This window comes from Hyaena hyaena, unplaced genomic scaffold (assembly GCF_003009895.1).
Source record: "Hyaena hyaena isolate Hyena2069 unplaced genomic scaffold, ASM300989v1 scaffold_1766, whole genome shotgun sequence".
Taxonomy (NCBI): domain Eukaryota; kingdom Metazoa; phylum Chordata; class Mammalia; order Carnivora; family Hyaenidae; genus Hyaena; species Hyaena hyaena.
Window position 1 is genome coordinate 150,619 of NW_024082401.1, and position 15,863 is coordinate 166,481.

A 15,863-nucleotide genomic window follows, 5' to 3' on the forward strand; every position below is an offset into this window, starting at 1 on the left:
CCAGCCCCACTTTGCTACCATAATGAATGATGCTTCATTTGCCAAATGCAATGGAAACCCACCACGGGCCAGGAGCTTCTGAGAAATGAGCAGCCATGGACAATGACGGAGAAAGAAGTTGGGTAAAAGCAATCATCGATCTATCAGATTGCAAACTTCTAAAACTGAATAATAGATACATGTATTCTTTAGGAAAATTATAACCAGGAATATTAATAAAAACAAACTGTGAGTACTGTGTGTTCTTTTCATAGTTTTGATTTGGGGGTAGGAGGGCAAAAAATAACTACAGCTATTTTCTAGATGGCCACAAAGAAGATTCTGATTTATTTTCAGATAAGACAGCTGTGTGAGGCTTGCCTGGGGCACAGAGATATTATAGAAGGGCAACTTTATTTGTCAAAATCATTCTCATGATCCGCTTAAGGGTCTCTTGATGCCCATAACGGCAACTTTAATGGGTGTCTTTCCATTTTCCAAAGTCATACTGGCCAGATCATGGAAATAAAATTAAAAGAATACACCTCTCCGCATTTTATTTTTAAGGATGGCATTTTCAATTTAACTTGAGATTCTTCTACTTGTCTTTTCTTTGGAAAGAATGGAAAAGCCTCACAGCTTGGGGTGTTGACAGTATTCCAGGAGACCCTAGACCCCTGTGGCCTCTTGATGATGACTATGGAGCTGGCATCTGTCAGCACAACTCAGAGTGATTACCCGTAAACTGGTGCTTGGCGACAATTACAATTCATTACCCACATCACCACCCAGAGTGTGGAAGAAGAAACGATAGGGTCAGTTTCTTGGCAGTTATGCTTTGATAGAAACTAAAATATTTTAAATAAAATATGGATACAATTTTAATGTAAACGTTTGTCACATGCTGTATGCTAGGTAGTATTCTATATTCTATAAGGGATATGTAGTTTTAAAGGTATAGTCATTGCTCTTCATAAGGGATAGCTGAGAAATGAAAAGCTATGCAAACTGCTAACCTAGAAGGCAAAACAGAGGTAGCCTGAGAAAGATACACTTTATGAATTTTCAGAAGGAGAGAGAACCAGTTATTGGAAAGTTACTCAGACCTTTCTCTATTTTCTCATTTAGCTTCATGTAATCTTCACAAAAGTCCCATAAAATAGTCAAGTCGCCCCTTTCAGGCCAGGAAACTGAGGTTTTCAAACAGTTAGGGATGCACAAGAGATCTGAACGCATGGTTTTCCAAGTCTGTAATCGAGCGCTTTCCACAGACAAACCAACCAACAAGCAAACAAACCATGTAATGAGATGTATTGAGATGTATTATCCATGTATTGAGATGAAGACTTTAAAGAGGAGAGGGCACTTGTGATGAAATACGAAGGCTAAAGCTTCTTATTAAAATTTTAGATTTTTCACTAACATCAAAGTAACATTTATTCTAGTACTGAAAGAAAAAACTCAATGTTTAGGTGAATCCCTGGACACAGCCGCTATCCAACCTGTCAGTTGGCTGAGCCAGCAACCAGTCTCAACCTCTTCTCCACAGCTGGGGTGGCCACGTGGAACCAGGGGATGCAGAAGGGCCTGGGGAGACTCTCCCTCCCCAAATAAAGACTTGAACTCTGAAGACACTCCTCTGCCCTCTGCCTTTGTACCAACCATCTTCCCCACGATCAGCTTTCCAGAATGCAGATGAGTGAAGGACAGATTTCAGCTGCCTATGACCATGATGCCATCAACACAAAAATAAAGGCTGAAAGACAGAATCAGGTCCTTGATGGCATCGCTGAGGCACCACGTCTGCCTGGAACAGTTTACATGTATGCTTTTTGTTGTGTAAAACAACCAAGCTGGAATCTATTTAAGCCAGTGTGAGTTTTTTGTTTTTGTTTTTTTCAAAGAAATTGTGAGCTCTCTGTTACAGGGATCACAACTCCTTTTCTTTTTTAAGAAAAGTGTGTGAGAGAGAGACAGAGAGAGAGAGAGAGCAAGCAGGGGAGGGCCAGAGAGAGAGGGAAACACAGAATCTGAAGCAGACTCCAGGCTCTGAGCTGTCAGCACAAAGCCTGATGCGGGGCTTGAACCCACTAACCGTGAGATCATGACCTGAGCTGAAGTCGGACACTTGACCAACTGAGCCACCCAGGTGCCCCATCCAGTGTGAGTTTTTATTGTTATTTGCAGCTGAACATGTTCATAACTGATATATACACCTTTAATATACCGTATATATGTACACACATTATAATATACATATGTACATACTATATATGTACTTCTGCATATAGAACTTTGAAAGTATTTTTTCATTAAATATTTCTTGAGGACATAATTTTTTTTTTATGTTTTATTTATTTCTAGGAGAGAGAGAGAGACAGCGTGAGCAGGGGAGGGTCAGAGAGAGAGGGAGTCACAGACTGAAACAGGCTCCAGGCTCTGAGCTGGCAGTCAGCACAGAGCCCGACGCAGGGCTCGAACCCACGAACCGTGAGATCATGACCTAAGCGAAAGTCGGACGCTTAACCGACTAAGCCACCCAGGCGCCCCACTTGAGGACATAATATTTAATGTCTTCATGGTGTTTCATTAAGTGCATGGGGCTAAGTTATTTCACCGTGTTCTATAGTTACATTCATAGGTCACTCCTCTTTCTTTCCTTTTTAGCCACTATAAATACACCTCTGTATATATCTCACCTCCATATTTATCTCATATATCTCTGTATGTATTTCATGACATCTCTTAGCACGTGCTGAGTCGAAATGCCCGCAGGCAGCATGAGAGGGGAAAGCATTCCATGCAGAGGGAGGAGAATGTGGAGAGACAGAGAAGAGAAACATGAATCTTGCCCAGGGAACAGTCGTGTTGTGTGGCTGTTGTGTGGGTCCCTGGCAGGTGCAGTTAGGAGACGGGCAGCAGTGAGATTTGAGGAGGGCTTTGACTGTCAGGCCGAGAAGATTGGTTGGGGGTGTCTGAGTGCAGAAGAGGGTAAGATTAATTTAGGGATGTGAGTCTGTGGCAGAGTTCAGTATGAATGGCGACAGGGAGAAGCCAGAAGCAGGAAGACGCCAGTGTGGCCTGATGAGTCCCTGGACCCATCATTGAGAGACCGCTGCAGATAACTATGTTGGAGGGATGCATGGCGCAGGCTTTCTGGGTAAGGGAGGGAGGCTGAGGAATGTGGCTGAGGGCAGCGAAACACTAGACTTCGGAAGAGGCCGTTGAACTGGCTGCCTGAGGTATTGGAGATGCTGAAGTCCTGGCGCAGGAAGGAGGGAGGCGCTATGGACCACAGAATCTCTACGGGGTAAAAGAATCCAGAAGAGGGAGTGCCTGAGGTTCACCTGCCCTGCCAGCTCTAGTCCAAGGTCTTCCAAAAGGCAAGCTAGGAAAGTTCTCCAGGAGCTCTGCCAGTCATTGATTTTTCTGGGAATTCTCTGCCCCCCAATACCTTCCTCCCATTATCATCTGCCAAATCCCCATCTTAGTTGCACACGGCATTTTATCTAGACCTAGTGAACGCGTGAGTGAATCGATTGAGGTATGGAGAGAAAAGCAGAAGAAATTGTCTACTCTGCTCTGTTCCGGAAGGTCTCATAGAGCATCACATTGCTCTGGGAGAGTCTGAACATTTGAGAAGGTCTTTTGCCTGAGTCCCTTGCTGCTGGCGAGTGAGGAAAAAATTCCCTGAAGGAGGACAGTCCCCCCTCAGAGACACCCACCTTGTGGATGGCACTGCACAGCCGGGGCCACTGTGTATCACCTGTTGCTGTGATTGGGACCAAAGGAAGCTTTTGCTTCAGTGTTCATTCACTGTAGACAATGTTAGATGATTGGAACAATAAATCATTTTTTCCAGGGCCGCCATTAAGGTGTCGCCTGGGTGGGGAACACCAGGGTCCTTTGGGAGCAGACACAGAAGAGCAGGTACCGAGCCTCCGGGCACCCACTTCCCAGGACCATGTCCACGGGCTGATCACGCAGTGTTTCTGGACCTCAGTCCCACACCTAGGACCCCGGGAGAGTAACACAGGCCCCTGTCTCCTTCCCCCAGCTGCGGGAGGGGGAGATAAATTAATGTGTAAGAAAGTGTTTCATAAACTCAGTACAGAAAACCGACAGGGCTGTTATCCTTTAAAAGTCTTCATTGTCAGGGTATTTGCTGTAAAAACATTTCATCTGCATCTTCAGAGATGCTAACAAGCTGTGGAAGTACTTAGCAAAAACAAATCTCCTGAACTCACTGCCTTAGTGAGTTCTGGCCTTAGGGACGAAAGGCCACCCTCCTCCACAGACAGTCTAGATATGGTACCCACAGGGGGAGCCTGCCTCGTGTCCCAGACCCCTGGCAATGCCTGGCCCCCCGGGTCAGGGTTTTCACATTTCTGTTCTCTGATGGAATGGGGACCCAGTAATCCCAAGGTGTTCAGTGTCTACTGAAGTTTTCCGAGGGCCTATCAGAATGTTTGTTCTAGAATGTGGAATGATGGATGGCAGGCTTGGGAAAGAGGCCAAATTGAGGAAGACTTTCTAATAAAAAGAGAAATTCATCAGTGCGTTGAGCCTGATCAGATGGGAGTGAGCCTCCCGGCTAGTGCCAGGTGAGGAAACTGGCTGGCTGAGTTTGGCGTCAGGAGTAACACTGTCCTTCCCTTCACCAGCTCTGGGTGTTCTCTGTGGGATTTCTGGTACACGAAGGCAAAGAAAAGAGAGATCCATAAAACGAACTGCTTTCTGTCGCCAACTGTCCCAAGGATTTTCTCTCTGCTTCCTTAGCCTCTTCGCCTGTGCTGCTTATGTTTCCGCGGATGAGGCATGCCTTCTCGTCAGCAACTTCTGTCTCTTTATTCTTGGTTCTGGGTGTAAATGCCAAGTGACACCAAGAAACCGACAATGCCAACTAAAAATAACTCGAAAATAAAAACATTACGGCTGCCTTAAATATGGTGTTTTCCATCTGTTTGAGATGCAATCTCTCAGATTGTCTCGCTGGCATTTCAAAGCTGGAGAGGCAGCCAGGGCCAGCTTCCCAGCCCCTTCCATGCACAGTGTGCCCCTGCGTTTCACGAGTCCTCCGCCTGGGGACCTCTACCCAGACTCACGCGAAATCTGCCTTCTTCCTGCCCAAGAAAAGTGCCTCCTGAGAAGATCACTGAATATGAAATAGAGGGAAGAGGGCTAATCATCTTGTTATGAATCCTACGCTTCGCTCAGAGTTTAAGTTCAGAAATGGATAGATAAGAATTTAAAGGCCAGAGCTAACACATGTGACTCGAAAGTGGGTTCAGACCCAAGTGAACGAGGCCAGGGGTCAAGAGGGAGGAGAGTGAATGGGAGTTTGTGTTATGTAAAGGCAATGAGTTAAGTGAGGACCAGAGAAACATTAAGGCAGAGGACAATTTAGAATTATCATTATAGACGATATTATAGAATTATAATTATATATTATTCATAATATTAGAGAGTATTAATGTTGTCTGAGCTGTTTTTGTTGTTATCTGTTTGGTCTGAGGCTACAGTTGGCACAAGGCAAAAATGTTACCTAAACAGAAGTGAGTGAATCCACATTAATTTGTCCTGTGCATTTAAAAAACTTAGAGCTGGGATGGGGCGCCTGGGTGGCTCAATCGGTTAAGCGACCAACTGCAGCTCGGGTCATGATCCTGTGGTTCATGAGTTTGAGCCCCGCATCGGGCTCTGTGCTGACAGCTCAGAGTCTGGAGCCTGCTTCAGATTCTGTGTCTCCCTCTCTCTCTGACCCTCCCTCGCTCTCTTTAAAAAAAAAAAAAAAGAAATTGAAACAAATTATAAAAGGAATTATCTGTTTTTCTATTAATCCATCCTCCATCTATCTCTAAAGAAGACCTAGACTTGAGGCACCTGGGTGGCTCAGTCAGTTAAGTCTCCAACTTCGGCTCAGGTCATGATCTCGTGGTTTGTGGGTTTGAGCTCCGCATCGGGCTCTGTGCTGACAGCTCAGAGTCTGAAGCTGCTTCAGATTCTGTGTCTCCCTCTCTCTCTCTCTGCCCCTCTCCCACCAGCACTCAGTCTCTTTCTCTCTCTCTCAAAAATAAAAAATAAATTAAACAAAATAAAATAAAAAAATAAGAGCTAGGAGACAAACACAATCTTTGAAATTTCACTAGTGAAAAAATCTGAAAAAAATTGTGTCTGTGCTTTTAAAAATTTTTTTAATGTTTTTTTTTAAAAATTTATTTCTGAGAGAGAGAGAGACAGCATGAGCAGGGGAGGGTCAGAGAGAGAGAGAGAGAGAGAGATACAGAATCTGAAACAGGCTCCAGGCTCTGAGCTGGCAGTCAGCACAGAGCCCAACGCGGGGCCCGAACTCACGAACCGTGAGGTCATGACCTAAGTGAAAGTCGGACGCTTAACCAACTAAGCCACCCAGGAGCCCCTGTCTGTGCTTTTTAAAAAAATTATTTTTAAGTTTACTTATTTATTTTGAGAGAGAGAGAAAAACAGCAGGGGCGGGGTAGAGATAGAGGGAGAGAGAGAGAATCCGAAGCAGGTTCCTCACCATCAGCACAGAGCCTGATATGGGGCTTGATCTCATGAACCATAAGATCATGACCTGAGCTAAAACCAAGAGTCAGATGCTTAACAGATGAGCCACCCAGGTGCCTCAACTGCGTCTGTGTTTATACATGGTCAGAGCTATCACGGATATTCCCAACTCTCATCCTTGCCCATCGTTAGTGGTTTACAGAGAGCTGGTGGGTGGATGCCCTTAAAATCATTTATAATGACACCCTCTGGGGGGCAGGCCAGCCGCACCGCAGGGGCACTTACCATTCAGGGGCTTGGGAAAGCGGAAAGCTTTGCTCTAGCTTTTCCAAAACATAACTGACATGTAACACTGTGTAAGTTTAAGGAGTGCAACGTGATGGTTTGATATCTGTACATATTGTGAAATGATTACAATAATTAGGTTAATTAACCCATCCATCACCTCACACACTTCCCTTTTGTCGTTGCTAAATTCTATTCTCTCAGCAACTTTCAAGCACACAATCCACTATTGCTAATTATAGTCCCCACATCACAGCCCCAGGGCTTACTCATCTTATAACTGGAAGCAACAAAGGACTTTGATGACGGACCCTAGGCGTAGGATCAGGGGCCTAAATATTTCCCATTGGGGTAATCATACTTCTTTTTTTTTTTTTTCTTTTTTAATTTTTTTTTTATGTTTTTATTTTATTTCTAGGAGAGAGAGAGAGACAGTGTGAGCAGGGGAGGGTCAGAGAGAGAGGGAGTCACAGACTTGAAACAGGCTCCAGGCTCTGAGCTGGCAGCCAGCACAGAGCCCGATGCGGGGCTCGAACCCACGAACCGCGAGATCATGACCTAAGCGAAAGTCGGACGCTTAACCGACTAAGCCACCCAGGCGCCCCTGGGGTAATCATACTTCTATGTGCCATGTGTTACACCATGGTAGAACTCTAATCTATATTCCCCCCTACACACGTGCACACCCATATATACATACATCTACACTCTACATACACATATAGTGTGAATATTTATTATATCATATGCCATGCCTATACTGAATTAAAGTTAAATATATTTTAAAATATCACTCAATATTTAAAATATCACTGAGCCTGGGTGACTTAGTCAGTTGAGCACTGGACTTCAGCTCAGGTCGTGATCTCACTGCAGGTCATGAGTTTGAGCCCCACATCGGGCTCTGTGCTGACAGCTCAGAGCCTGGAGCCTGCCTCAGATTCTGTGTCTCCCTCTCTCTCTGCCCCTCCCCTGCTCACGCTCTGTCTCTCTCTTTCTCAAAATAAATAAATATCAAAAAAAGTTTTTTAGAAAAGAAGCATATTAAAAAATCTCTCAATTTAGATGACGTATGTTTAGAAGCACTTAACAAAGGAAGAGTTTGAAGCAGGTGGATATCTCTAGAGAGGAAGCAAAAGCCCTTCTTCCTCGGTTCTGCTCCCTCGCCAGAGGCCATTGCTGTGAACAGTTTGCTGTGCGTCCCTTTCCGTGTAGTGTGCACACGTGTGTGTACATAATGTGAGGGGGCCTTCTTTGTTTACAGAACACGTGGGCACGAGCGGATCTGACTCCTGAGCCCCTGACCCACCCTCAGGCTTCTTTCAGGGGACATGACAACAAGGAGCCCACAGTGGAATCTGGTGGCCAGCCAGCCTGGGGCCCCTGTGGCTTCTCCTGATTGCCAGAGACTTGGGTCGGGACCGCACCTTCCCCAGCCACCCCCTCCTGTTGTGCCACGTTGGCAGCATCCGCCACTGTGGTGTGTAGTGCCCTTTCCTCCGGTCTCCACGCTTCCCACCCACTTCTCTGCAGCTGTCGCTCTTCTGCCTAAAATTCTTCGAAGCTTTCCTGGGAAACTTTAGATGGAGTTCACGCTTCCCTGCATGCCACGGCCCAAGCCCCCTCTCTCCTCTGTCCACTCACGGGCACCATGGTACCCGCCACGTGGGCCACCGCCTCTTCTCTGAACCAGGCCTGTCTGCTCCCGCCTCCACGCAAAGGAACGCCTGCACCCCCTTTCTTCATGGGGCTCCCCTCCACGTGCCCTTTGGGGCCAGCTCACCGCCCCTGATGGCTCCCCCAGCCTGAGCTGGTGGCGCACACATCAAGCTGTATTATACATATGCACTCACTTGCTTCTCTGCTTTGTGTATGTGAGTCCTTACGGGAAGGGACCATGCTCCCCATCTCTGTGCCCCTCGAACATTCAGGCCAGCCTCACGCAGAGGAGGCCTTACAGAAGTCTTTGCCCAGTGAATGAACGGAGACGATGTGCGGGGACAGGACATCAGTGTGCAGCAGGCACAGCAATTGTAGAGATGTTGACTGCTGAAAGCTCTTGGCAGATGAAGATGATAAACATTTGCCTTCTGAGAACAACATCAAAATCACTTTTATAAGAAGGCAGAGCACAGTCCATAAATGTGAGAGTCAAAATGAGCAGTTCGCATCAGAGCCCTGTGTTGATGGCGCCAAAGGCTTGTTGCAGCTTCGAAGTCCTGACGCCCCTGGGGGGTCCGGCGTCTTGTAACTTTCCAGGCGCGACAGGGTCACGGAGCAGCCCTTCCGGCTGAAGTTGGCTTCTTTGCCTGACACGAAACTGGCTCTTCACAGCAAACACTTGAGCGCTTTCGGCTTGTGACTAACAGAAAAAAACTGAGTCGGCTTCCTAATTAAAGTGAAAGGGATGCTCTAGACCCGTGCCACCAAGATTGCCAGTAGTCGCGCAAGGTTATGAAGCATTTGACATTTGCCTCTGGTGACCTGAGATGCACTGTGGTTAAGTGCCCCTGGATTCTGGAGACTCATAAAGTACCTCATTATTAAATGCTTTATATTGATGACTTGTTGAAATAGCCATATTTAGGATATTTGAAATTATACGACATAGATTAACATCAATTGACTTTCTTTTTTACATTTTTTGGTGGCTCCTGGAAAATTTTAAATTAGATATGTGGCTGTCATTAGTGGCTTGGGGTGTATCTCTATTGGACAGGTCTGCTTCAGAGATCCAAACAGCCCGGGGCTGACAGCTGACCGCTCTGGGGACTAAGCCTTCCGCCACTCTGATGGACTGCTCTCTAAAAAGTTTTTTTTTTTTAATTTTTAAATATTTATTTATTTTTGGGAGAGAGAGAGTGAACATGAGCAGGAAAGGGGCAGAAAGAGAAGGGGACAGAGGCTCCGAAGCAGGCTCTGTGCTGACAGCAGAGAGCCCGATGTGGGGCTCGAACTCACACACTGTGAGATCATGACCTGAGCTGAAGTCAAATACTTAACTTACTGAGCCACCAGGCACCCCTGCTCTCTAAGAAGTTTAAGCATGTTTCTTGTGTTCTGAACAGGATGCACTGAGTGAACAGAGTTCTCCCTTTCACGACTACTGGAATTTTGAATCTATGTGTTGCTTTTAACGGCCAGTGTTTCCACCTGCCCAGTGGACAGCTCTCACTTGGCTGAGCTGTCAGTGTTCTTCTCTGATTTGTGACTTCTTATTGAACACAGCTTGGGTATTAATTAGACCCGTTGTGAACCTAAGAAAAAACAGATCTGTTAGAATCCTACAGGGTGTTCTAGTAAAGAAAAGGCTGTGTGGGCCTTTTTATATATTTTTTGGTTTTTGGTTTATTCTAGTTAGAGAAGGCTTGCAGATACCGAGTTTTGAGATCTTTGGGGTATTACTGTAAATATGGGATGCTGATATGGTTTGGACCAGTGACTCAATTATTGAGTAAGAAAAAGAGTGTAGCACTGGCAAAGGAGCATTACACATGCCAGAAGGTCTGGGTTGTCGTAACTCTGATGTTAACTGATGGCATAATCCCGGGACATTTTTTTAGTTAGGCTCTCGGAGATAGTTTCCTGATGTGTAAATGAAGTTTCTACAGCCGTCCTATGTATCTCACAGGGCGGCTCTGAGGAGCAAAGAAATCAATGTTCGTGGGAAATTTTTAAGAAGTATGAAGCTCTTACTGAACACTAGGAAACGATGAACATTTGTGTCTATGTGTTTGGTTTATCTTAATCTTGCCTTATTATGAAGCATGGTTTCTCCCACAGGCCTCTGAGAAGGACGTTCAGAACCACCATTTTGAGAACAAACGTATTCAGCACCACAGGCAAATAATTCAGAAGTGGAAGAGCACTGGGGCACCTGGGGGCTAAGTTGCTTAAGCGTCCGACTCTGGCTCAGGTCATGATCTCACAGTCTGTGGGTTTGAGCCCCACATCGGGCTCTGTGCTGACAGCTCAGACCCCGGAGCTGCTTCAGATTCTGTGTCTCCCTCTCTCTCTGCCCCTCCCATGCTCACATTCTGTCTCTCCAAAATAAATAATATTAAAAAAAAGAAGTGGAAGAGTATTTTTAGGCTGTTCTTAAGGTTCAACTATGATACATTCTACTCTGACTATAACAACATAGTTTAGCACTTGGTGGGTAGGGGATACAAAGGCCATGGTATTAAGGGCTGCAAAGCAGTAGAGCTAATTTTCCACACACAGCTTCCAGGGGCAATTAAACTTCAGAAAAGGTTTTAAAGACTATGACAGTTATATTTGGGTGAATTCAACAATAAAGGACTGAAGTGACAGCTAATTATAATAAAAGATGCTTGAACTGCAAGAGTTGAAGTATGTGGAATGATTTATGTGTATGAATAGTATTCTTGAAAGTCATTGTATCAAGATAATACATTCCAATTTTTTCCAATTAAAATATGAAAGCCATGAAGCAAAAAAAAAAAAAAAGTGGGACAATAAAATTTACCTAAATGAATCTTTTTAAATATAGTTGTTAAAATCAATGAGTTTCCTAGGTCTGACTAAGCCCTCAAAGGAATCCAGTGAAATGTTTTTAATAAACTTTTGTTAAAGGAAACAAAATTTGTATGTATGTATGTATTCAACAGCTTTTCTAGTGAAGAGATTTCTCTCAATATTAACACCAAAACAAAACTCCATGGTTGAAAGTGGTATTTTTCTGCATACAAACATTTATTTTCCAAATAGTGTATTTTCACCCAAACAAGGGCAACATCAGAAATGTTCCCAAATTGGTGTGGACCAGCTTTTGGGGAAGGACACTGCTCTGTCCAGAGTGAGTGAGAGGCCAGGCCCTGGGGGATGCACACACCGAGGACCCGAAATCAAATGGGGAAGGAGAGGTACCACGTGTGAAGTACTGATGATGACGATGATGATGATATTGGCTCCCACTTACTCAGCTCATGTCAGCTCTTATCATCTCTTCCTGCCTTTAAACACATGCTCCTGTAATACTGCACCATTTTCGGTCTCCAGAACATTCCCTCTACTGAATCCCAGGGAGGTTACCATGTAGCCCCTGCCCGCAACAGGGAGCTAACTCTCTCACGGGGTTGGCCTGCCCATTGCTGGAAAGCTCCAGTGTTAGAAGCTTCTTGCTCACGCCGATGTAAGCCCTTTCCCTGGAATTCCATCTTTGATTCTAGTTCTGCAAAGTGGCTTTAAGCCTCACGCAGTTACTGAACACGTTCTCATTTGGTAATTCATGCATCCATTGGATAAAACAATAATAAGCACCTAGGATGTTCCAGGCACTGAAGAGGTGCTAAGATTTCATGTATTAACCCTCAGTCAGGGGACCCCCTTCTGGTCCTCAGAACAGGCTCCTATACACCGATCTGGGATTCTAAACACTGTCAGTGGGGAGGCAGATGGTGAGAGTGGGGAATTAACAGGAGAGCTTGTTGATGAATAATTCTCCAATTGTCCTCATTTTTCCCCTGCTCTCAATGTAGGATCAAACTGGAGGAAGCCACATATGCCTCCCTAACCAATCACATAGTACACCCCCTTCTAGTTCACCCTTCTAGTTCACCCTGAGCCCTCCAGTGGGGTGCACCTGAAGCCTCCCCTCTGCCTGCCTTTAGGTCTCTGTCAAAGCCGCATGGCAGTGGCTGACTCCTCGGCTGTAGCCGACTGAATAAACAGCTTCTGCTTATTTCCACTTGGGTGGCCTTCATTTACCTTCACACCCCTGTTCAATGTCCTTTTATTAGCACTGATCTGATTAACTAGCTAAAATCTCTAAGTCTGGTGTCTGAAAACTAAGGCGTTAGCTCTTGTCTCCCAGATTTGTGCTAAGTGTAAATCTGGCCGATTGCCTTCTATGCATTTTACTGCTGGTGATAACGTCAGGCAGCACAGGATATAGAAGAAAAAGCCCCTCCTCCAGGCCCCTGGAGTGTCACTGCCCACGTCACTGTGCTCTTAACGAGGCCACATGCTTTGGAGATTTATGAGATCTTTGCCAAAGATCATAAACAAGCACTAGCGCCTCTGGCTTTCCCTTGACCTTGATCTAGGTAACTTATCAAGGAAGGAAAAAGGTTTCCTTGTCATCAGCTCCAAGGCTACAATGTATTGAGCAGTAAGCATGCTGCAGGTTCAGTGTGGGGTGTGTTAGATCTCATTCCATCCCTAACAATTGTATGAGGTTGGTAGTATTCGTCTAATTGTAGAGATACAGAAATCAAAGCTCAGGAAAAACAAAACAAAACAAAACAAAACAAAACAAAACCAAAACCAAACCAAAAAAACTTGCCCAGGGTCATACAATTGTAAAAGGTAGAAAGAAAATTTGATGTCAATCCTATCTGACTCCAACCCCTATGCTATAGTGCTAAGGAAGGAACCTGAAACAACCAACAAAAAATAACAAGCCTACCTACAAACAGTGAATCTGGATTTAGCCTCCTTGCAGAAGAAAAGTGCTCATACAGCTATAAGCCAAGTCCCCATGGGAGGCTACTTTTGAAGTACTATACTGAATTCTGGTCATCCTATTTTATTTATTTTTTAAAAAATGTTTATTATTTTGAGAGGGCGAATGGGGGGAAGGGCAGAGAGAGAGAGAGGGAGAAAATGTGCTGTCAGCACAGAGCCTGATGCGGGGCTCATTCTCACAACTATGAGATCACGACCCCAGCCGAAATCAAGAGTCAGATGTTTAACCAACTGAGCCACCCAGGTGCCCTGGCCATCATATTTTAAGAGGGACTTTAACCAAATAGGATTATATATAGATACAAAGTGACCAGGATAAAGACGTGAGATACATCACATAAAGAGTCATGCTGGAGATCTCAGAGTATCATGCCATTCAGAACACATTTATTCAGGAAGTAGGAGTTGGAGGAGCATGTGAGGGAAAATTCTGGAAATAAAGAAGCTCCACTTGGGAAGAACGTAGTAAGCCCCATTTTAGCAAAGGCAGACAGGAGAGGGTAAATAATGCTCTTATTTCTTTACCTAATTGCACAAATTGAGACTATTTTATTTATTAGTTAAAAATTTTTTTTAACATTTTATTTATTTCTGAGACAGAGAAACAGTGTGAGCAGGGGAGGGTCAGAAAGAGAGGGAGACACAGAATCTTAAACAGGTTCTAGGCTCTGAGCTATCAGCACAGAGCCCGATGTGGGGCTCGAACCCACGAGCCATGAGATCATGACCTGAGCTAAAGTCGGACGCTCAACCGACTGAGCCACCCAGGCGCCCCGAGACTATTTTATAAGAGACAATAAGCTAGCTTTGTAAGAATGTCTCCCAAGGGAGATTAGGAAAGAGATTTCCTATTTATGCCTCTTTTGAACAATACTATCTGGCAAACTGGTCTTTTAAAAATTGTAGAAAATAAGCATGACTTTGTTAATAAAGTTGCAGCCTGCTAATCTGTTTCCTCCCTAAGAACCTGGGCATACCCTCCCCCGTCAACATTTACTTTAGAATGCATCTGCACCCAAACCTGACCTTTCTGAGCTGCCCAGATAATCTTCCAAATCAACACTGCGGGAATTAATCCTTTGTTTGCCTTCATTGCATGTTGCTCAAGGAATATTAATTATTTTCTGTTGCTTTTCTGGTTGAGTTGCGTTTTACTTTGGTTCATTTTAATTTTGCTTCTGACATCTAGTTACCGGCCTTACCAGTGCGCCTCTAGGAGCTAAGCCCTTGTCCATAGAAACTCGTCAATTCTGGGGAAAAGGTAGGTGCAGCGCCAGCACTGAATGGGGACGAAAAGATGTGCCACGGAACAGCGGCTTCCTCTTGCCCCCTGATGCACCCCCGGGTCTTCAAGCTCTGCCTCTGCCCTCTGTCCTTTTAGCTGAAAGAAATAGGGACAGAACCTGGGCCAAAGGTCCTTTAAGCCTTAGTGCTCTTTCTCATTGCTAATGTCAGGCCACAACCTCAACCTTATGAGACTTGCAAAGAGTGAGCTGGCCTGGTGAGCAGAGGGGAGTGTGACTCTGGCCAACATGCTACCAAACAGTCACCATCAGGAACTGGCAGCTACCAATGAAATCAGTAGTTTTGGGGCAGTGAGGGGCCATCACTATTCACATGCTCAAGATACTAGATGAAAAGCAACAGCTATCAGCCAATCTCTTTTCTGTTTTTCCAAATGCCCACCGGACATGAAAACTGCCCCTTTCTCCTGACATTCCCCAATTCTATTGACAGTTTGATATTTTCCAGTGAGCCCAGCCCCAGGTGCTGGAAATATGCCCACTGTTCCTTCTGGCTCATTCCTTCTGGCCCATCAGTCATTATGATGCAGGCTTTGCCAGTTTTCTCCATCACATTTCCTTCTCTCTCTCACAGTCGTTGGTGTACCAGTCAGAGTGCTCCAGACAGAATGAACAGGATATATACATAACCAACAGGAGATTTTATATCTCTATCTCTATGTATATAGTAGATAGGTAGATATAGTTATAGATATAGATATGGATATGGATATAGACACAGATATGGATATAGATACAGATATGGATATAGATATGGATATGGATATGGATATAGATATAGACATAGATATAGATATAGGTATAAATATAGATATATACAGAGAGATTTTAAGGAATCGGCTTGGCTTGTGATTGAAATCCACAGGGCAAGCTGGCAGGCTGGGAACTCAGGCTAGGTGTCTATTTTGCAGTCTTGGGACCAAATTTCTTCCAGAAACTTCAGCCTTTGCCTTTGAGAGTTGCAATTGGTTGGCTGAGGCCCACCCTCAGTATGAAGAGTAATCTGCTTTACTCAAGTCTACTGATTTCAATGCAAATCACACCTCAACACCACCTTCGCAGCAACATCTAGACTGTTTGACAACACAAGTGGGCATCAAGGGGACACGATTTGCATTCCCACCATCATTACCAAATCCTGTCACTTCTCTCTTTAATCTTGGCCATAGGTTCTCTGTTTCCCCCCCTCCTGGGACCCCTCCCCCATGCGCCATTTGTCAAGATCTGTTCCATTCTTGCCAGGATTAGGTCCAAGGCTCTGCAACGAGAACATTCTGG

At 44.9% G+C, this 15,863-nt stretch overlaps 1 protein-coding gene across 1 annotated transcript in view; it reads right to left on the reverse strand.

The window, feature by feature from the left end:
* Positions 1 to 15,863, reverse strand: part of PLD5 (phospholipase D family member 5) — a 110,764-nt gene that overhangs the window by 86,807 nt on the left and 8,094 nt on the right. The gene's annotated exons all lie outside the window — the stretch shown is intronic.